Genomic DNA, 8,500 nt, shown 5'->3' with positions numbered 1-8,500 from the left:
GTGCCGATGTCAGGCTGTGTGGCGAGAATGGGAGGAATTGGAGAAGGCGGCTTTTATGGAGCTTGGTTAGACAGGCTGAGTGCTGGGGGTTTTTGTCATTGATTAGCTGGGAATTTTTCAGCAGGCCGGTCCGTTTCGGTGATGATTACAAGTTGGGCGGTGTTGGCCTTCTTGTTAAAATGCAAGGGGTTCGGGACGTGGCAAAGGATTTTCTGGTGCGGTGGGGGATAAAGGGTTTTCAAAGGACGCGTGGTCGCGAGACAGGAGACGGCCACTATTGTTTCCGTCGTTGATTGGTTGGTGATGTGGTTGGGGGTATATATGCTCGTCCGATTAGGTACGAGGCTGTTTAAGGTTGCCTTCGTATTGGCATTTTGGGGTTTTCTGCATCAGGGAATTTGGTAGCCCTGCCAGGCATGCGGTAGGCGGGCTGTTATTAGAGGTTGTTACGCTTGGTAAGGATGGCGTGAGTGCCGGTATGGTTTTCGATAGACAGACCAATTAGGTGGGGGACGTCTGGTGACATTGTTTGAATTGCCAGGGCACCACCTATGCCCGGTGGGTCAGGTGGTGGAATTCTTGCAGGTGTGGGGTGGCTACCCCGGTGTTTCTTTAGACATGTGGATGGATATGCCTTATCGTGAGTCCAGTATGGCAGTGTTGAAGAAGGCTTTAGTAAAGGCCGGGGGAGTAGCCAAGGGTTATGGGCCCACTCCTTTCGGATTGGGGCAGCGACTGAAGCGGCGAAGTGGGGGGGCTGAGTGAGGATGGGACCCGGTGGATTGGGAGCTGGGATTCCTCCGGGTTTCGTTTGTATATTAGACCACATCTGATTAGGTGATGTTTGGTGACAGGGGGGGGTCCTTTATTGAGGACGGTTTGGTGGGCAGTCTCTTTGTACGGAGCGGCGATGTAGGAAGCCCGTGTAAAAAATGGCTCGGAGTTCGGGGCATGACTTGGAGTAGAGTTCGCCCTGAATTGGTGTATTATAGCCGGATTGACAAGGAACCTGTGGTTTTAATGCTGCAGGTGGGGGGGGAATGACTTTGGAGCGTGGATGGTGTGGGAGTTAAAAGTGAGAGCAAGGTGGATTTACTTCATTTGTGGAGGGCGTTCCATGGCATGGTGATTGTGAGGTCCGATATGGTAGCCCGAAGGCAGTGGCGTTTTAGGAGTGGACCGGATTAACAGGGCCTGGGAAAAATGGAACCGGGCGATGGGCAGGTTTGGAGCGTGGAACGGAGGTTGGTGGTTCGATTCGAGGAGTTGGAGAAGTACACCGAGCAGTATTTGAGGTGTGATGGGGTCCATTCTCACGGATGGCGGTTGGATTTGTGGAAGTTGGGTTTGAAGGATGGAAAGGAACGAGCATTGGGGGTGTGGGGGGCCCGGGCCAAGTAAGGTGTCACTTGGCCGGTCTGTGGCGGGGTGATAGGTCCGTTCAGAGAGGTTTGGTGTACCGACATTAGGTTTGTTGGTATGAAGCCACTCAGGGGGAGTGGCTTTGAGTTGGATGGGAACTTGTAGGCGGAGGTCCTGCAGGTTCTGGGGAGGGGTAATTAACGATGGAACGTTAATTACCCTACACCTCGGGTCGGTTTGGTCACGGCCGAGGTGGTCCCCTGGGCCGGTTGGAGGTTACGGCCGGGGGATAGGAATGATGGTTTGGCTCTCGGATGGACCTATCAGGTGTCATTTTGTGGAGAATATGTATATATGTACAGGTTCAGGTGTTAATGGGGTGGCATGTTGAGCCACAAGTTTGGTACATATATACTGTTGAATAAAGCTGTGGCCATTCGGCAATAAAGTTGGAGTCTGTGTCGTTACTAATATGTTTAAATTAAGGGGAAGTTTGTCACTGGAGACCCGTTTATCCCTTATAGATATGTCAAGACGGCCAGAGAGCCCCATAGGGGTGAACAGGCCCATGACGATCGGGAGGGTTAGGGTAGGAAAGAGTTAAGTGCTAAGGTTGGAGGCACATAGGGGCTGCCTGATTGGTGGGAGAGTCGGGAAAAGGGATTGGGTGAGGGACAGGATATGGGAGGGTTGGTGTGTGGGTATAAAGGGGGCTGTGCAGAGGTCACTGCCCCTTTTGACCTACAGACAGCGTGTCCCGCCCACCCGCCCTGCAATAATGTAAAAAAAAAAAAAAAAATAAAAAAAAAATATATATATATATAAATAAATAAATAAATAAATAAAAAGGATAATAATAATAATAAAATGAATAACGAGTATATATAAAAAAAAAAAAAAAAGAAAAGAAATTAATATAAAATGGAAAATAAATGTGAAATATATAAAAAAAAAAAAAAAAAAAAAGGAATGTTGTTTTCTTTAGAGTTGTTGTCACAGCGGGGTGATAGGTCCGTTCAGAGAGGTTTGGTGTACCGACAGTAGGTTTGTTGGTATGAAGCCACTCAGGGGGAGTGGCTTTGAGTTGGATGGGAACTTGTAGGCAGAGGTCCTGCAGGTTCTGGGGAGGGGTAATTAACGATGGAACGTTAATTACCCTACACCTCGGGTCGGTTTGGTCACGGCCGAGGTGGTCCCCTGGGCCGGTTGGAGGTTACGGCCGGGGGATAGGAATGATGGTTTGGCTCTCGGATGGACCTATCAGGTGTCATTTTGTGGAGAATATGTATATATGTACAGGTTCAGGTGTTAATGGGGTGGCATGTTGAGCCACAAGTTTGGTACATATATACTGTTGAATAAAGCTGTGGCCATTCGGCAATAAAGTTGGAGTCTGTGTCGTTACTAATATGTTTAAATTAAGGGGAAGTTTGTCACTGGAGACCCGTTTATCCCTTATAGATACGTCATGTCCTTTTTGAACTTATTTGGTATATGACCAAAAGTGCAACTCTGCAGGGACACCGTACTCAATGCCATCTCAGCACAGCAGCCAGCCCTCGGTCCCTCAGATGTGGACAAGTAAAAGACCATTTCCTCCTATCCATGACAAAGCGTTGAGATTCACTCTGTGCAGCACTGGTGTTTACTGGAAAAGCAGATCTAAGATTGCGTACCACCTTCTGCAGATACTCCTGTATACGTGCGTCCCTTTCTATGGCAGGAATTTTTTCGCCAAATTTTGTCTTGTACCGGGGATCTAACAGTGTGGCAACCCAGTAGTTAGCATTACTTCGAATTCGTACAATCCGAAGGTCATGTTGTAGGTAGTGCAGCAAGAAGGCGCTCATGTGTCTTGTGCATCCAGGAGGACCAAGTCCTTGGTGTGTTGGTGGCAGAGAGGTGAGAATCGTGCCTCCTTCCTCTGCCCTCTCCCCCCAACCTCGCACAACCAAAATGTGAGCAAGCTCTCACTCATCTGCTGAGTCTTCCATGCCCATCGCCAGTTCGTCCTCCATTTCTTCATGGGCTCCTGCACCTTCCTCAACAATTTTTGCAGATACTATGCGCCCTTGTTAATCCCTCTCCCCCACCGTCCCTTGACTTCCGCCTAGGTGGCGCTCACCGTCTGGACCTTGTAGATCTTATTATCCCTTCTGCATATGACTCCTCCTGTACTTCCTCCCCTTCCTCTTGGACCAACACCTGACTCCGAATAATGCATACAGTGTGCTCCATCTTGTAGATGACCAGAATTGTCACGCTGAGAATGGCATCGTCAGTGCTAAAGATCTTCGTCGATATATGTAAACTGTGTAGAAGGGTGCATAGGTCCTTGATCTGACACCACTCTAGCAGCGTGATCTGCACCACCTCTGGATCAAGTTAGCCCAGGGTATACGTCATACCGTATTTCAGCAGGGCTCTGCGGTGCTGCCACAGACGCTGCAACATGTGCAGATTCAAATTCCTGCGTGTCGGAACATCGCATTTCAGGCGTTTAACTGCCAGACCCTAAGACTTCAGGAGCGATGAAAGTTGCCCTGAAGAAGGGTCGCAGACTGGTTTGCATCATTGTCGCACCCGACCTTCCCTGGCTGCTCTCAAGAGCACTCTGAAGAGCTAAGCGTCCACAATTCCTCAGCGGTGTCTCACATTTCCCCTACATTTCAAAGTAAGCATTTGACCGCCTGATGGCCTTGAGCTCTGCTGCCAGCATAGTAAGGAGGTGTGTGGGATTCCTTGGGCGCAGTTACAAGGAAGGGTGGCTTGACCACACAGGGTTTGGGCCGAGGTGGAGGACCCACACGAGGTTGAGGAGGCAGAAGCAGTGGAGGAACTTGTACATACAGAGGAAGGATTGACACACAAGTCGTGGGGACGGCAAGACTTGTACAGAAAACCCTTCTCCATCTCTCACCATAGTTACCCAGTGCCCAGTCAGCAACATGTAACTCCCCTGTCCATGCTTACTAGTCCAAGTATCTCTGGTGAAATGCACCCTGTCACACACAGAGTTTCTCAAGGAATCGGTGAGGTTGTGTGCAACCTGCTGTGGTAGCGCGGGCATGCCTTTCTTGGAGAAGGAGTGACGACTGGCCATCGGCTCTTGGGGCACTGCAATGGGCATAAGGTCTCGAAAATCCTCGGTCTCAAAAGGGTGTAAAGGCAGCCTTTCTGTTGCCAACAAGTTGCAGATGATGAAACTCAACCTCTTAGTCATGTCATGCCCTTCGAAAATCATGTAAAACACAGCGAGGGGACTCCAACCACAGTCTCCCTCGTTTCCACTAATTGGGCCACACACACCCCACTTGACTGGCATCACTTGATCCCCCTTTTCAAAATGAAAAAGATGCTTTGCATGAAGCACTCTCAAAAATACGCGTGCCTTTCACGTCCCCTGGATGACCCAGGGGAAGAAAAGTCCTCTGAGAGCCATGACTTGTTCATCTTGGTTCTTTTTTCAAAAGCGAGGGGACTCCAACCACAGTCTCCCTCGTTTCCACTAATTGGGCCACACACACCCCACTTGGCTGGCATCACTTGATCCCCCTTTTCAAAATGAAAAAGATGCTTTGCATGAAGCACTCTCAAAAATATGCATGCCTTTCACGTCCCCTGGATGACCCAGGGGAAGAAAAGTCCTCTGAGAGCCATGACTTGTTCATCTTGGTTCTTTTTTCAAAAGCGAGGGGACTCCAACCACAGTCTCCCTCGTTTCCACTAATTGGGCGACACACACCCCACTTGACTGGCATCACTTGATCCCCCTTTTCAAAATGAAAAAGATGCTTTGCATGAAGCACTCTCAAAAATATGCATGCCTTTCACGTCCCCTGGATGACCCAGGGAAAGAAAAGTCCTCTGAGAGCCATGACTTGTTCATCTTGGTTCTTTTTTCAAAAGCGAGGGGACTCCAACCACAGTCTCCCTCGTTTCCACTAATTGGGCCACACACACCCCACTTGACTGGCATCAGTTGACCCCCCTTTTGAAAAAGAAAAAGATGCTTTGCATGAAGCACTCTCAAAAATACGCGTGCCTTTCGCCTCCCCTGGCTGACCCAGGGGAACAAAAGTCCTCTGAGAGCCATGTCCACATTGTCAGTGGACAGACACATGTGCTTTTCTGCCAGCAGACCCCCAGCAGCACTGAAGACAGGTTCCGAGAGAACGCTGGCTGCAGGACATGACAAGATCCCCAAGGCGTACGTGGCAAGCTCAGTCAATTTATCCAGATTGGAAGCCTAAAATGAGCAGGGCTCAAGTTGCACAGTAATGGCATCGATGTTTCCTTGCATATACTCATATATCTGTGTGTCCTCCTCTTTTTCCTTGTCCAGCTCTTTTGTTTTCGCATGAGTATATGTCCTTGTCACTTTCCCATGTGTTTGTGTTGTGAGTTGTTTGTCACCTTTTGGACACCTTTTGAGGGTGTTTTCTAGGTGTTTTTATGTGTTTGTGAATGCCTGCCATTGTTTCCTATGCAGTTCGAGTTCGGTTCGTCGAATGTTCGACGAACCGAACTCGAACGGGACATCCGTTTGGCGAACCGAACTCGAGCCGAACCACGACCGGTTCGCTCATCTCTACTTAAGAGGCTCCGCACCCTATTGTTATATGCTAAGCTGGAAAAGTGCGTTTTTGAACGTGAATCCTTGCCGTTCCTGGGGTATATCGTGTCCAATCAGGAGTTAGCTATGGATCCGGGGAAGTTGGAGACAGTGATGAACTGGCCTGAGCCCTGCTCGCTGAAGGCGATCCAGCGATTCTTGGGGTTTATCAATTATTATCGCCAGCTCATTCCCAACTTCTCGACGGTGGCAGCACCCATCATTGCCCTTACCCGCAAGGGCGCTAATCCCAAAGCATGGACACGGGAAACGGTAGAGGCATTTCACACTCTCAAAACTTACTTCTCCAGAGCTCCCATCCTTCATCGTCCAGACATCTCCAAACCCTTCCTACTGGAGGTAGACGCCTCTTCGGTCGGTGCAGGTGCAGTCCTGTACCAGAAAAATGAACGAGGAAGGAAGCATCCGTGTTTCTTTTTCTCCAAGACCTTTTCTCCGGCCGAGAGGAACTACTCCATAGGGGATAGGGAGTTACTGGTGATGAAACTAGCATTCCAGGAATGGCGGCATCTTCTGGAGGGTGCGAAGCATCCATTTGAGGTATTTTCTGACCATAAAAACCTCTCATACCTCCAGACAGCACAACGCCTGAACCCAAGGCAGGCCCGTTGGTCTTTATTCTTCTCCCAGTTTTGCTTTATTATCCGCCACCTGGCCGGTGAGAAGAACGTACGGGCCGATGCCTTGTCACGTTATATGGTTGTGTTGGAGGAGGACGAGGAGGAGCCTCGTCTTATACTACCCCCGGACAGCTTGAGGATGGTCACTCCCACTTCTTTGGACCAGGTGCCACCTGGCAAGACCCTCGTTCCCCCTGAACTACGGAACGAGGTGCTATCGTGGGCCAATGCCTCCAAGGTCGGGGGTCACTTCGGGGTCAAAAGGACCAGAGACCTTGTGACCAGGCATTATTGGTGGCCGAGACTACCCCAGGACATACAGGAGTATGTGGGAGCCTGTATGTCGTGTGCTCGGAATAAGCCGTCCCGGCAGGTCTTCACCCACTGCCAGTGCCGGATCGTCCCTGGGAAGTGGTGGGGATGGACTTCCTGGGAGATCTGCCCAAGTCAGCAGGGCACAGAGTCGTATGGGTCATCACGGATCACTTCTCTAAAATGGTCCACTTGGTGCCTCTCCCACGACTCCCGACGTCATGTGCTCTCGCCACCTTGTTCATTCGGCATGTATTTAGGTTGCATGGCATGCCTGACAAGGTGGTGAGCGACCGGGGTCCCCAGTTCACGTCTCGCTTCTGGAGAGAGCTCTGTAAGCTCCTGCAGATAGAGCTGAACATCTCCTCCGCATACCATCCCGAGACCAATGGACTGGTGGTGAGGACCAATCAGACCTTGGTAACTTACCTCCGCCATTTTATCTCCGCGCACCACGACAACTGGGCTAACCTCCCTCCTTGGGCCGAATTTGCCATTAATAATTCGGTTCATGAATCCTCTGGCCAGACTCCGTTCCTGCTCAATAACGGACAACATCCCAGAATCCCGGTTCCGATGCCCATTACGTCACCCGATCCTAGAGTGGAGGATTGGGCGACCAAGGCCCGGGAGATCTGGGATAACACCCAAGAGGCTCTTAAGAGGGCTAAAGACCGGATGGTGACAACGGCTGATGACCACCGCCGCCCTGCACCATCCTTCACCCCTGGTGACCTAGTGTGGCTGTCCTCTAAGAATGTTAACCTACGGGTACAGGCAGCCAAGTTCGCCCCTAGGTACCTGGGTCCGTTTAAAGTACTAGAGCAGGTAAATCCGGTGGCATACCGACTCCAGCTCCATCCACGCTGGGCTATAGCCAACACCTTTCACGTGTCCCTCCTGAAACCCGTACGACTTAATAAGTTCTCGGGGTCCCTGCTGGCTCAAACAGACTCCCCGTCCGACGACCCTGAGGTGGCGAAGCTTGTGGAGACAAAAGTCATACGGGGCAGGAGGTACTACCTCGTGGAGTGGGCGGGAGCATAGATCCTGGGAGTTGGAGGATCATATCCACACCCCGGGTTTAATAGCGGCCTTTGAGCACGGACGGGGGGGGGCCTAGACGGGGGGGTAATGTTACACCTCGTGGCTCTCCTGAGGCAGTCTCCCATTCCTTGCCTGCCACGAGCACTCCTGCTCAGCAGCGCCGAAGGTCTGCCAGACTGCGCAGTGTGCAGGAGATCTCTTCTCAGAGAGGCAGCAGAAGGGTGACACCTAGTGGTTCTCCTGTTACAAGGAGTGAAGCGGTCTCCCATTCCTGGCCTGCCGTGGGTCCTCCTGCTCAGTGGCCCCGAAGGTCTGCGAGGTTGCGCAATGTGCAGAGGGTTGCTGCTCAGGGAAGCAGTGAGACCCCCGTTATCTCTGCACATTGTGAGACCGAGGATTCCGCCTCAATTTCCCAGAGGCAGGAGGGTGAGCATGTGCAATGCGTGGTGGGTCCTGATTCGCCCACTGATGTCACACGGCTTGATGACAAGGCTGGTGACGTGGTGAATCCTGACTGGCCAGG

This window comes from Anomaloglossus baeobatrachus, chromosome 11 (genome assembly GCF_048569485.1).
Source record: "Anomaloglossus baeobatrachus isolate aAnoBae1 chromosome 11, aAnoBae1.hap1, whole genome shotgun sequence".
NCBI classification, from domain to species: Eukaryota; Metazoa; Chordata; class Amphibia; order Anura; family Aromobatidae; genus Anomaloglossus; species Anomaloglossus baeobatrachus.
Note: the sequence above shows the minus strand (reverse complement) of the source record.